Source organism: Mixophyes fleayi, chromosome 2 (assembly GCF_038048845.1).
Source record: "Mixophyes fleayi isolate aMixFle1 chromosome 2, aMixFle1.hap1, whole genome shotgun sequence".
Taxonomy (NCBI): Eukaryota; Metazoa; Chordata; class Amphibia; order Anura; family Limnodynastidae; genus Mixophyes; species Mixophyes fleayi.
Genome location: NC_134403.1, coordinates 96,763,832 through 96,779,099, shown reverse-complemented (window position 1 = coordinate 96,779,099; position 15,268 = coordinate 96,763,832). Strand labels below are relative to the sequence as shown.

Below are 15,268 nucleotides of genomic sequence, written 5' to 3'. Positions count from 1 at the left end.
GGGAAAAAAAAAAAAAAAACAGAAAAAAAAAACCAAAACACACATTTTTAATCCCTCTCTCTAAGTGTTCTCTAAAGAAAATTTTACCAGCCGGGTGGCATCAAAAAGTACCCGGGTGGGGGCCTTTGCACAAATTATATGTTGAAATCCTGCCCTTATATTGATTTAACCTTTAGATTAACATTCTATATATTATTTCTTCTCTTCTTCTTAGAGGCCCAGTCGTCTGCAGCTTTTTCATAATCAAAGTCTACAGGATCTGGTCCCTTTAATGAAATCAGCATCAAATTTATTCAGTGTGCTCTGCTTCATGCGATTCCTTAAACAGGTTTTAATTTGTTTTAGAGTAGAAAATCCTGTGCCCAGATACTGCACAAATGCTGGCTATACACAAAAAGACCCCAAGTAAAAACCACTGTCTTTAAGGCTTACCAGCAAGAGAACTTCTGGCAAACGTGCTCTTTTATACAGATGGCCTCCCCCTCTCCACTGAAGTCTGACACCCCCTGTGACGCGATATTGACAATCCGTGATCCCCCCCCCTCCCGGTGTCCAATATTGACACCCCACCTTGGTTCCCATACTCACACACACTCCACCAACCCCCTGCAAACATACCCAGCCGCCCGGCACCAGGCACTCAGTGACGAGCCGACAGGCAGTGACCGTTTCCATCCATGTGATGCGACAAAAAGTCTCAAAACAGCTCGAGACTTGCAAGAAAAAAAAATGTATTTCAGTGCAGTAGCAATGCTTTGAGACCTATCTAGTCAGCGTGAAAAAGAGAATAGATAGATCTCCAACTATTGCTGCTACACATGGAATACATTTTCTTATTTTCCTGCAAGTCTTAAGAGCCATCTAATACTTTTGCTATGCACAATACTTTGATACTAACATATAAAAAATGGGAATAAGTGAATGGAATTTGACTGTCTTCCAATAAAGGAAGCAGGAGTGTGCTGATATGGTATACCACCGTATACACCAACACTTGGACCACTGCTGTACATCCAACATTCCAGTGTACTAAAGGATTAATCCCTCCTCTATATAGATGACAGGTGACTGGCCTGTAGTACCACCACCTTTAAAATCCCTTGGGTCATTCCACATCAGATCACCCAAACAAAACATGAAATATCCACCACCCATCACAGATTTTTTTTTTTTATTTATTTATTTTTTAAGTTGAGAGGATGTCAAAACAACTATTTCTGGCAAATATCTCGACTGACAATTAGTTGATTTAATATTGATTTTTCAATTTATTAAATTTACAAATTGCGGCTTCTTTATCCAGTTTATTTGAAGTATCACGGGTGTTTATTAAGGAATCACCACAAAAATTGAACCCCTAAGGTAATTCTTCCTCCCAAATCCAAAAATACAAGCCAAATTACTTTATCTGCCTCATATTTTGTGTTATGGCAAAAACACATGTTTTTTTTAATAGAATTTAAAACGCTAGGTTCAATTGATATTAGGGAATCCCATTTTTTGGGGGGTGATTATAAAAGATATACATTACTACCACAAAAAAAAAAAAAATCAGCAGGGGACTGTTTCATAATGGAGAAAAAATATAATCCAGTTTAGAAATCTCAGTGTAAGTGGCACACTGAAGGGATATTAAAAAAAAAAGCGACAGCCATGTTGGATGTAAATGAAAATGGATGATATGACAGATTTTACATACTTTTCTTTTCCTAGGCAGAAGACATGACAGTAGGTACAATTCCCAGCCTGTAATCAGTAGCTCTGTACAGTTATGGACTGAACAACAAAAGGGAAGAAGGGATTTTAAAGATGCTACTATGCAACAATTTCCAGGCATCTATTGTCCGGAAAAGAAAATAAGTGTCAAATCTTCCATTAACGTACACAAATAGATTTTTAACCTGCTGAACTCAATGCTAAATATCAAAATGAAATCTACCAGTTTTCTGTACACTTTAGAGACTTTAAAGTATCTTTAAACTTAATGGCCAAAACAGATAATTGCTATATTTTTATTTTTATGTTACTTCGTAAACACTTTCCCTTGGTTCATACAAAAACAGAACCATTTTGATTGATTGTTTGCTAACTTAAATTGGTTTTAAAAAATTCTGTTGTAATTATTTTTTTTAAACCTGCAACAGCCAGGCTGCCGACTGGATTTCTAAACAAATATTCTAAATATTATGATTTTTGTTGGCAGTAAAAGTAACTAAGCTACACACTGTTTTCCTATATGTGAATCTATTCAAATTTACTTTACATTGTATTTATTGCTCCATCAGGCACAAATTTTAAATTGTTGCTGCAAAGTTTTAAATAGCGGCTTCCAGCACACATGGAAGTCTAGTGATTTTGAAGCAGTGTAATACAAAGCAATAGCCATCTTAGGGGTAGATGGTAAAGAACAATGCGGCTGTGCATTATTACCGTTACTACGGTAAGTTTAGTGGATTGTTGCTCATGGCTCATAGAGCTGCGAGTAAAAATCAGCGGAGAATTTACCGTAGTAATGGTAATAATGCGCAGCCGCATTGTTCTTTAAAACAACGCGGCTACTTAAATCTACCCCTTAAAAGAAAGAAAAAGTAACTGCAGTTTAATATAATCAGTTGTTTGTGCTTACTGAAATAACCACTACAGAAAAGCACTGCTTCACAATTTAGTAAGAGGACAACTGATTTGTAAATTTTGCAATGCAGAACCCATCAATGCATTGTGGTCTTGGTGATCACATTGAATAACTGACAGGGATACAGACAAAGTTCAAAGACATACTACCAATTTATTTGGGAAATTTAATATTAAGCGTAGATCAAAGGGCTGCCATTCAGGATTCAGGTTTTAATTACATATTACAATAGGACAGTGGTGCTCAAAACCGTTAACAAATGTGGCATGTGAGCAGGTGCGTCAATCCCAAAAAGGTTGGCAACCTCTGCTCTACAACAATACTTAGCATGAATATATTACTTAACTCAAATGCTGTTTAGAAGAAATCTCATAGGGCTTCTCCATGATTTGAAACTAGTTTTTAGTTAACATGAAGCCAGCTCCACAAATTGCACCTATAGTAACCCACAACCCAATGCTACCTACTGAGCACTCCCTGCTCCCCCTTCACATACTATAAACACGTTTTAGCACCATCCTTCTCTGGTCTCACCACCTGTCACTTAAGATCCAGTAACCACACGCTATCCTCTCACTGCCATTCAGCAAATTCCAGTCTAGCACTTCATTCTCCCGATTGGAACATTTCATTTAGGACTACAAAATATGCACCATATTTTTATTTATTTTATTTTTTTCCCCTTTTCTTAATGGCATCATTTTATGTATTCTCTGAAACTACCAGTCTCTATACAACTTCCCTTTCCCACCTATCTCTACTTGACCTTCAACCTGGCTTCCATCCACTACTTTCTACACTGCTTAGTCTCAACTGCTCCGACTATGGTCTCAAATCACTTACCAAGGGATATACAAACTAGTGGTGCAGAAGACTATGCCTTCAATGCTGTCACAATACTGTCTTTGTATAGCTTATTATATTTTATTTATAAAATGCTGACATTATGCAGCACTGCAAATGGTGGTGTTCACAATACACACAATTTACACACAATAAAATGAAACAAAATGTAAAGATAACCTTCCCAAATGAGCTTACTATCCAAGGGGTGTGGGGATCAATTGATACATGTCTGTGTAATAACAATTGTAGCTGCTGTTGGAGAAAGTGTGGCTACCGCAAGACAGAAGCAATAAAGAGCCACCACCATTATCCACTTGTGACTGGCATTTTCTTGAGCAGGGGTGGGCAAACATGTCCTCAAGGGCCATATCCAGTTCATGTTTTTAGGATTTCTGTCTGTAGAAACAGGTGGGATAATTACTGACCCAGCCAAATAGATTAACTCAGCTGTGCATGATTAAAGAAATCCTAAAAACATTAACTGGATATGGCCCTTGAGGACTGGTTTGCTCACCCCTGTTCTTGAGGCTACCAGCTACGTGGTATGGCTGGACCTTGTTTGATTGGCCTAGGATGGTTTTTGTTCCTTATTACTGCATATTAGGCCAAATGATGCAGTCGACTATTTGTCCCATTTGAAGAGGGAAAAAAACCAAGATATTTAATTAAACATGAAATAGTGAAGATGACCTATTTAAAATGATACTGATGTCCCATTAGGTCTAGTTACGTGAAACAAAAAAATAAACAGAATTCTGGATAAAAATTGTAAAAGTTTCCAATAATGAGCAGCTGGGGCAGAGGGAGAATGGATTACCTGGGTTTTGCAGAATAATATTTAATAAAACAATGATCACACACAGATCAATTTTTTTATATGGATCATGAAGTTGTTGTATTATGGAAGGTTAATGGCTGCATTAACCATGTGTCCTATTCTTTGCTAAGCCCAACAGCCACATCTCCACTTTCATTCTCACTGACCGTTCAGAATTCCTGGTGACATTTTCTACTCAGACATGTATGACAGACAGCTCAACATCCTGTTCAACCAATACTTATCCAACTGTTCCTTTTCAGTCTCATGTGATATCATAACTCTTGAAATCAGGTGTAGTCTTGCAAGGATAATTCCTTGGTGGTTATCTGGCCTTCTCACTCTAAGCTCCCTCTCTTGGAAAACTCAAGACCCCTTAGGTTTTCAGTATTTCCTGAAATCTGGTCATGCCTAAACTCAACTCTCCTGCCTTGATATCCATCTTGTCAAACTTTGGGTCCTTTTGGCATTTCATGGTTGTTTAACTATGCATGTTAAAAAGTCCAGGTTGGGTACGTTATATCGGCGGTTTAAATTCTGACATCTGGTATAACGACTAAATAATGGACCATGCTAGTAATGGAGACAGATATAAAATGTAGACTTACCATTATGAAGGCAAAGCAGATGCCTGATATCAGTTTTTGACGACTGCTATAGGTTCTGACAGAAAGAAATGCTGTCAGCTTAAATTGACATCAATTACAATGGACACGCACAGATTTTTGTTTTTAAAGCGGCAATGCAGCTTTCGCTTTAAAAGTCTGTAATATCATCCCTAACCCTAACGTTTGCTTACTTTATGTTTGCGGCGAGTCGAGTCATGGTTGCTTTAAAAAGTAGCATCTCGCTTGTAACAGACGTCATTTCCTTCAGTTGGAACCTATAGCAGACGTCAAGAAGCGATATCGGAGATCTGCCTTGTCTTCATATTGGTAAGTCTACATTTGATATCATTCACCATTAATACATTCGGCATTATTTAGCTATTATACTGGTTGTCAGGATTCCGAGTACCGGTATAGTGTCTACCAATGAAAAGGTCCAGCAAGCACAAACAACCACCAAATACCCCTCAGCCCATTCAAACCACCGTGCAGGGCCTAACCAGCTCTGCTAAGTAAACATCAAGGCGATCTTCAGCCAAGCACTCTCACTGCTGGCTGCATACAGGACTCCATCAGAAGAGTCCTAGAACGTCACTGTCTGCTATTAGCAGAAGCATGTGGAGGGTGGCTATACTGGCATAAAGGAATTTATATAAAAGGGCTATTTCTGCTTCTAGACAATAAAAACTATTTCCAAAATGTTTACTCAAGAGGCACAAATATGTTAAATCACTATCTTTATTCAAAGCTGGACCTATACAATATTCTCCTTATAGTCCTACCATACTGCTTTTGTGTCATGACAATCTAATCTTATAGCAAAATTTGGAGTAGGGTTCGGTGATGCTGATTGAGCCTCCCAACGCCCCTGCTCTCCTGATGGGCACATGCTCAGCAGAGCAGGGTCCTCGTGAAGGATATCAGATAGAAAGAAACTGAATTAAGGTCTGCCACATTCAGGTAGCCATCAGACAGTGTGTTAGTAGAGGCCTTTCTGCTGGGCTTCATGAGATATTCTGTCAATATCAGACACACTGCCCTCTTGAACATCAGTCACACAAACTGATATTTTCATTCAAGTATATCCACTTACAGCCCATCTTAACCCACCAATGTTCGGACAGCAACTAACAAATCATCAACCTCTAACACACAACCAAACTGTACCCAACACACAATTCATATATATCCCAATTTATTGCAAAGTCCAACTTTGTTGTGGCAACTGCAATCTCTCCTATTTTGATAGCCTCTGTTCTTAGATTGTTATAACCCCGTGGACAAGTCCTGATGACCTCTTATTTCTGTTCACTTGTACTGCTTGCATACAGTACTACCAAAATATACTGTTAGTTTATAAATAAAATATAATATCCTTAATAGCGACAGGCCCATTGGCACTCTTTTTTATTTTTTTTACAAACGGACTGTGAAGAACTACAAAATGAGACAAACCTGTAAATGCTAAATGTAAAAATCCACTTTCAAAATCTGTGTTTTAATCTATTTTTTCAAGAGCACTTATATATATGTATATGAAGTGTTCCAAAAAATAAAATTTATAAAGCGAAACAAAAATGTATTTTAAGCTGTAAACTTTTCTGTATAAAACAAATGGCTGAATAAAGAGTCATACAGATTCTGCTTGCAGGAAGTATCATAAAGCCCTGAAGCAGGATCAGACACACTATATTTAATTTTTTTTCAAAATAAAAAGATCCTGACAACGCAACACCCATATCTGCATATCTGTAGCCAATTGCCTTTGATCTTTAACAAAGTATAATCTGTGTGACAGTTAAACAAAGATAAATAGCGTCTTTGTTTCTGGAGTTTATTTTTAGCAAGTTGTTTCCTCAGTAATATAGTGGCCTCTGTGTCCACGTTGGTTGCCTAATTGGTTCCACAATGTCAGATGCACTCTGTTGGGTAGGTTTGTGAAAGATGAATTTAGCTATGCTGATTAGGGGAGGGGGGGGGGGTACAAGTGAACAGTCATTAACCTGTAGATTTTAATATGTGGACTAATGGATATATTCTGCAAAATCTGTTTCTTTTCACACTAGAGAATGGTCCACTGATATGATAGTGCTGCACTCCAATATTAATATGATTACTGTCTAGAAAAATATTTTTCCTACACAATATTAACCATTCAGGCTGGCATCCACTAAAATAAAGCTACTAAATGGAGTTGTATAAAAGCACAATGAGGTCACCATTCGTCCTTGGCGACTCAAAGTAGACCAGCACAAAGCCCTCTACCACCGCACTGTCTGATGGCAAGCTGGATGTGGCAGACATTATTCACTTGCTTTCTTCCTGTGTCGGGACAGCCGTACATTAGCATATTTGCTTACTGCGAGGGATTAGCTTGGAGCCTGGAATCTCATTTTCTACCCTTTTGTATTGACAATATGAATACAGTAACCATGCTAGACTGCAAGGTCTCTGCTAGGCAAGTTAAGCTAAAAAGCTTCTATCATAAAATATTCAGAGACAATTGCACAAGATACCCAAAAAAAACTTTAAAAAAAAAAAAGGAAAACAATGGAAAAATGGATGATTTAATAATTGCTGCATTCTTGATTTTTTTTTTTTTTTTTTTTTACACACACACCAAACCAACAGCAACTATAGTACAAGAGAACAATATCTAAAACATTCTAGCCAAGTTAGTCATGCAACTGGTTCCCTAAGGGACCAGCTACATTTTTTGTTACATGATCTGACAAAGATGTAAATGGAATACAATGCCAATTTATGAAAATATCTTTTTATTCTGCAATATAGAAAGAAGAAGATTCCCTCCCTCTGCATAGAGGTCTGATTGCAAAACAGTAGACTGGTGGAAACTAATAGTGTATGACTAACTACAATCTAAGTGCTTTTTGTATATATGGCCATTTGTATATTTTTGCACATTTACTGAGTGACAGGCTATAAGGTGATGTCTTTCTTTAAATAGCAACTTAAGTACCTCTTAAGCACACATAGTTGTTGCCCTCCTACAAATCATTATGTTCTTTCCAAAAGTTCTCTGGAGGGGGCAAGGTATAGATTCCAGTCACACATAGGCCCACAGCGATCAGCATGTCATGTGAAGGAAAACAGGGGGTGGGGGGAGATTTCATAGTACAAAGAGGCCATCCAAAGCATCTCTGCTCACTACATCATGTGACAGTTTACCTTGGTAGTCCATGGCACTGTGCAGAGTTACAAATCAAATGAAGCCTGAAGAAACATGCCAAGGAAAAGTTGTGAATACCAAGATTCTTCTTATACCTTGCCTCAGTGTTGTTAAACAACCCCCTCGGTATAATTTCACAATCTCTTAGACTCTGTCCACCTGGTCCCTACCATCCTGCCTCCCTTCTCTTTCTCCTCTACTCTGCCGACATGCCATAAGCCTCCATACATGTATTTTCTACCTTCCTCTTTTTTGATAAATGGAAAAAACAGTTCATACATCTCTATATATAACCTCAATCCCTTAAAATGATCATATTCTTTGTTTTGGTACCAGTTGTTACGTCACATGCTGTGTATGCATATGTCCTTGTAGGAGTGCCTATATATTTCAAATCTTTCTCTGACATGTTCGAGATTGTAACATACTGAACCTTGCATAAATAAAGTTTTGTTTTTTTTGTTTGTTCTTTTTAAACAAAGACTAATGGACAGAAATTTTACGAACATATTGTTTGGTTACTTAAAATGACTTCAAAAATGAAAGTAGGCCACAAATTTACATAGTGGCCAGCTGGTGTATGCAGTATGTTTCGCAAGCTTTTATAGTCTATGCAATAAAGCTAGGACAGTTTTGCTATACTAAAAAAAAACAAAAAAAAAACAATTACATATTTTTGAACATTTCCTCCAAAAGATGAAAGTAGCACCAAGTATAGATGGCCTGCATTGTCACATACAGCTGTACCCTGCTTTCACACGCATCACAAATCACAACTTTTTCAAACCCTTTCAAAAATTAAACCACTTCCCTGAAAATATCTTCTAAAAGGCAAAGAGATCTATTTTTTTTTTAAACACATTTGTTCGTTTTAAACCTTGTTGTTAAATCATTAGAGCTATTGGGTATTACTTTCAAAGCAAATAATTCTATTTATCATTTTCTGACAAACCTCAGCAGATGGTTGTTGAGTAACAAAAAGGCAAAAAAACAAAACATTCAATACAGCAAAGTAACTGCGAAAGTAGAAAACCATCAATAGGGCTCATGAATAATGGATGAGCCCAAAAGCATTTCTTAAAGTCTTGTCGTCATTTCATTTACTGTTTAGTCTATTGTGCGCATGTACTAAGATTGTAACACTGAATAGCGTGAGCTTATAGAAAAGACACACACACATAGTAAGTTAGAATTTTCTACACCAATTACTAACATTATCAATGCAACCAAACATATGCCATGAAAGTTTTAGTTTGCAAAAAGATCACAGCAGTTCATGTGGAACATGTAGTGGATGAAGCTCCAATCAGAGCAGAGCCAACAGGAAACACCAAGAGCATGATTAGGTGGGGTTATGATCCCAGTGGAAAAAAATCAGCCACAGGCTTAGATAGGTAGTTGTATTGTTTTAAAAGAAGCATGCAAAGGAAATCACTGCATATCCTTAAAGTGATGTGCTTAAGAAAAAATAAACACATGCAAAAGAGATACCTGAATGTCTTTAGAATTAAAATGTATTTTTTAACAAAAGTTAATCAACTGCTTTAACACTATGTAAATATAAAATTTTCATGATGCTGTACAGCTTAAGGGCTATATCCCACTAGCATAAGTCACTCAACAAGTGCCTTATACTTCTCTTTAAAGAGCCATTCTCATCTGCAAACTGAATTCACAGGCACAGCTTGCTTGGCATTATCATCATTTAATTGTAAGGTGTCACAAAACACTACACTGCAGGACAGTCAGATTTACAAGTCATACAAATTACAATTACAGAGAACAAGTACAGACGAGGATGAGGAAGAAGGCATAAAACAAAATGCTCTAGAGATATGGGGCACGAGTCATTAAGTAAAGAAAGGCACAAAAAAAAAAAAAAAAAAAGGAGTAAATGTTCTCTGGGACAAACCATGTTACAATGCAGGGGGTGAAAATTAGTTATTTTGCAGATAAGTTAAATACTGCCTGTTTTTTCATCCAACATACTAATACTTGCTAGCTTTATTTTTTACACTGACATTAAAAGTTGATCTAGGACATATCCTACCCCAACTATAAATCTGTCCCCACATTTGAAATTTACCTCCCTCTCCCTTCAATGCAACATGGTTTTGCCCAAAGTTACTACTTTTTTATGCTTTGCTCTCCTTAATGACTCAGGCCCATGATGAGCAACGAATGTAATAAATATGCACAATTCACAAACGCAAAAGCCACTGCTCAAAACCCAAGTGGTCACAAGAACATGCCGCGCTATGCTGCAACCCCAACCACGCACATCCAAAAAATTAGTCACAGAATGTTTCAATTAAAATTATACTTGAGACGCATAAAGAGGAGTGGGATGTAAATATTATGAAAATACCTATAACATAGTGAATAAAGGGATTTCAGCAACAATGTGGGATATATTTGGTAGTAAATTATGAATTAATGCTTGTGACAGGATGGGTCTCCTATGCCATCCTTTATGTTCTGTTGCCTTGCTACTGTCCCCTTTTCTTTATCCCAAATGCAACCTCTGACTGCAGTAGGAAGGGCTTTTGCTGCTGGCACCACTGGACTCCTTTGCGGCATCCAGAACCGTGTCCTTCTGGGTAACTCTAGCTGATAGTGTACCCCCTTGTTGGTACACCTGTCCTCTTCCTTCAGGTCATGGTTGCTGTGGATGGTTCGCCCTGGCCTATCACATTGGCCAGAGTTGCAAGGTAGCGGGCAGAGTATTGGTACTGGAATGTTGGGTCCCAACCTCGACAGCTGGATAACGGATTAGATTGGTCTATTCTATGGTCACAGGAATTACAGCAGGTAAGTAGTCGTCAAAGCAGGATTTTGGATAGAATGATGATGCATGGTCAAACAGAGCTTCTTTTTATACAAATTCTGATACAACTTTTAGCAGGGAGTAACACCGCCCCTTGATCCTAGATGGCTCTCAAAGACTGATAAATCACATTCAATAATTACCATTAGGATGTAATATATCCTTTAACCATGGACCCAACACAATTTAAGCTTTAACAAAATTTACATTAATCTGTTATAGCCTAATATTTTTATCCCGAGTCTACATTGTTCAGACAGTTATTTCTTTCAGCATACTCCTATTTAGTCTCACAATGTTAGATGCACCAAATATGCAGTATTGCAGATCATCATATACACATTATAGGCTATTCAACATTCAGGAAAAATAAGTGGTGTCTATAGACCAGGCCTGACCAACCTGTGGTTCTCCAGGTGTTGAGAAACTACAAGTCCCGGTATACTTTGCCAGATCGGTATTGGCAAAGCATGCTGGTGCTTGTAGTTTCACAACACCTGGAAAGCCACAGGTTCGCCAGAGCTACTATAGATCTAATATATTTTCTCATTTCCTTTTGCACTTTTTTCATGGTTCTACATTCCCCAACACCTTTCAATAGGCAGATGTACATGCATTTACCTGACAGATCCCGAGATACAGTATTTTTTACTGACAAATACAGTCCTAAATAGTAGCTTTGTTTTGTCTTTATTTTACTGCATGTGTCCAGTGCAGTAATTCATGTTTCACTAATTCAAAGATGACAAAATACTGTAGTTGCAATATAGAGGACTGGACATAGGTTTACTCTGGCAAAGACACGTTTTATTTTCCTCCTTTCGGGTTAGCATTTTATTTTACGGTGCTTTTCATGGAAAGTTCACAATGACAATGATTTTGTCCCATAGATTGCAAGCAGGGCCCTCTTAACTCTGTCTGTATTACCCAGTATTGTTTTATTAATGTTTGTTTCCAACTGTACAGCGCTACGAAATTTGCTGGCGCTATATAAATAAATATTGATGATGAATGACAAAGCAGTGGACACGCTGGAACAAACTGTAACACAATAGGCTTTGCCCTCATTTTACACCAGTTTACTGTACTATATACAATTGGTGAGCAAGACAATTACAAAAGTGTAATTTCTATAAAAACTATAAACACAAGTGTGGTAGACTTACGCAGAGGTTACAATTTCAGTTTAGTACCATTATGTCTACTTGCCCAGTACATTATAAGGCAAAAAAAAAAATTAGTCTTGCAAACTCAAATTAGCCCAAAGTCTGCAGTAACCATTTTCCCCTATCTGCCTACGAGGCAAGATGTTGCTGGGGAAATTTCTATAGGTACAAGCAACGTGGCAGTGTAAATAAAAACGTGGAAGAGATGGAGGTGTATAATGGAGCAGTGTTGGAAAAAGATTTATCTGTTAGTGTTGGGAAGTAAGAAAAGCAGAGGAAGATCTGCAGGTAGATCAGAGTGACTGGTGAGGAGAAAGGTGATTGAGTGAAGGCTTGTATGAGAATGTTTAAAAATGCAGAAGGGAAATTAGGGAGCGATTTCAAATTTTAGTTGCATTTCAATGAGAAACGTGTTTCTGGCAATATTTTTACTACTTTACTAGTATATGTTTAGAAACAATGAGAGTAGATTAAAAGATGACACCAAAGCAATGGAGATGTTTTTTAAATGCAAGAAGAGAACGTATGAAATCAGAAGGGAACTCTTCTGCGGAGAGGGAGATATTAAAGAGGTGAGTGGATAAAATGTGAGGGGATTAGATCCATAGGGCAGTTGGGAGATGAGCAGAAGGGAACATTATACATTTATTTTAGCAGCTGTTTGAATCTAACAGATGCAGACGTAACACTTGTATGAAGCACTTTTTATTTTTTTGCAGAAACTTTTTAACCTAGTCATAAAAAAAATACATTTAAAAAAACCCCAACATAAAAAGTAGACAGTGTCCATAGACTATATGTGAGAGAAGCCCAGTCCAGCAGGCATAATGAATGGGTAAACGCAATGTTCCTGCTGCAGACATCTATAGAGCTTCCGAGTGTCAGTGTGCCATTCCCCTTACAATGTTGTACATTGCCGAGCACTCTTCAACAAGTGATCTTCACTGCAAACACCTATGTCTGAAGCATAAAACAAAATACGAGGCAATGGCAAGTCATGGGACTTATTAACTTGAATGATTAACTAAAGAAATGTTAATAAGACTGTCATACTAGCAAATGTTTATGTATATATCCCTGTCCTGTTTAGCTCAAGGCTTCCATTTGACTAGCAAATAAGTCATAAAGGTGATTAACATAAGTGTATGACCTTGGGATTAACTGTCCAGCAAAACTGCTCTTACAAAGTTTTCCATAACTCGACTCATAGGAGGAAACTAAATAAATCGCAAATAGTTTATTTAATGCCAAGATAGAAAATGCTGAGCAATTTTTCCACTATAACCCTGTCTAGGACCTGTACAAAGAACCAGTAACCTAAAGAGACATGCTTGGATGCCTAAATCACAAGACTTGTTGCATATACCAGAAATATAATACATTTGTTAGGTTGCTGAAGCATTTTCAAATCAACTATTCTATTTTACAAGCACTTACCACAGACATTTGATCTTTTAAACATGGGAATGTGTTTTCTCTTCCTGTCTAAATTTATTATGCACTACAGGTTACAAATGTATGTGTCAACTTTGTATTCACTTATGTCACTCTACCAATATATGTTGGCTTTTCACGTGAACATACAAATGACTGAGCAGGACAGTGGGACAATCAGAAAGCTATAAGTGAAATAATTTATCGCAACTGCTGATGTAGAAATGACTGTTGAACTGGTGATTTTTAGGTCTACATATCACCATCTATTTATACATCGCTACTAATTCCGCAGCGCTGTACAGAGAACTCATTCACATCAGTCCCTGCCCCATTGGAGCTTACAGTCTAGATTCAGCTAACACACACACACAGACACAGATAGATAGAGTAGGGTCAATCTGATAGCAGCCAATTAACCTACTAGTATGTTTTGGAATATGGGAGGAAACCAGAGCACCCAGGGAAACCAACACAAACACAGAGAGAACATACAAACTCCACACAGCTACGGTCATGGTCAGGATTCGAACTCAAGACTCCAGGGCAATGAGGCAGAAGTGCTAACCACTGAGCCATTGCGCTGGAATCATGTTACAGTCAACTGCTGTACTAGCATGTTTTAAGAGATAATGACAATGGATTGTGACTTACATTGCCAACAAGTAAAATAATTTCTATGAACTTCTATGACACAGTATCAAAAAAAAAAAAAGTATTAGTTTTGGGACAAATTACTTTTGATAAAAGTATTTTATAAGCATATACACATGGAGAGCACATGGTGCTTTTTGAGACATCTCCAATTACTTTCCGCTCTTCAAGAAATTACCCACTTGTCCTACTCCCACTTGATATTGTGGGAGTCTTTGGGCACATGGTTATTTTTCAGTAAAGGCATTTGAGGAAAACCTGCTCAAAAGGGGAGGGTTGCTGGTTGCTGTGTTAAAGAACTAGGTGTATCTATGAAGCTATAATGATGTGAAAGCTACAAATGTGTAAAAAAAATTAAAAAAATTAAGATTGTCCAGATGGACCAGAACAATGCTCTTGCATGTAGGCTTTGGGAGAACACTGGGTTGTTCCAGAGAAGGGTCCTTCGACAGCAAATAGATAGGGAAAAAAGTTCTATGGTCCTCCCATAGTTAAAGTGATAATGCAAGGGTGGGTAGGAGGCTGGCTAAATGAGGTCTGCTTTGCGGTTTGAACCAGAGCAATGTGGACATGGATAATAAATAAGTCAGGTCTGACAGTTAAATCCAACCATACTCTAGATAAGGAGGGGGTTTGCAAATGTAATATATTTACAAATATCAGGGACACCCAGAGCACCTTCTTGAGGGAGTTGGTACAGAGTTCTTTTACCCTTTGTAAATGGCCTCCATGGTCATCATAAAGTCTAAACACAATACTTCAATACACAGGTCTGTAAAGCAAGATATCGGGAAGGAACCAACACCTTTGCCAGTAGACAAGGTACCGTAGAAGTGTAAAATAAACGTTAACCTATTGAAAGAAATTGGGAAAGATATATTTTGCACTGATATTTTTTAGCCCTTGTAGGTGATTATCTTACCCCAAATGGCTGAGGTCTTTTTCTATGTGCAACCCCCTTTGGTAGGTGAAGACCATGAAGTGATTGAGGCTGAGCTTATAGAGAAGGTATAAAAAGTGATTTAAATTGAGAAAATTAGTATTGTTCCTGATGGAATGGTAAATCACACAAGTAAAAATACTACCTTGTATTT

The 15,268-nt window shown here is 37.6% G+C and overlaps 1 protein-coding gene across 2 annotated transcripts in view; it reads right to left on the bottom strand.

Moving 5' to 3' along the window:
* Positions 1-15,268, bottom strand: part of TSC22D1 (TSC22 domain family member 1) — a 70,225-nt gene that overhangs the window by 29,835 nt on the left and 25,122 nt on the right. The window lies entirely within an intron of this gene.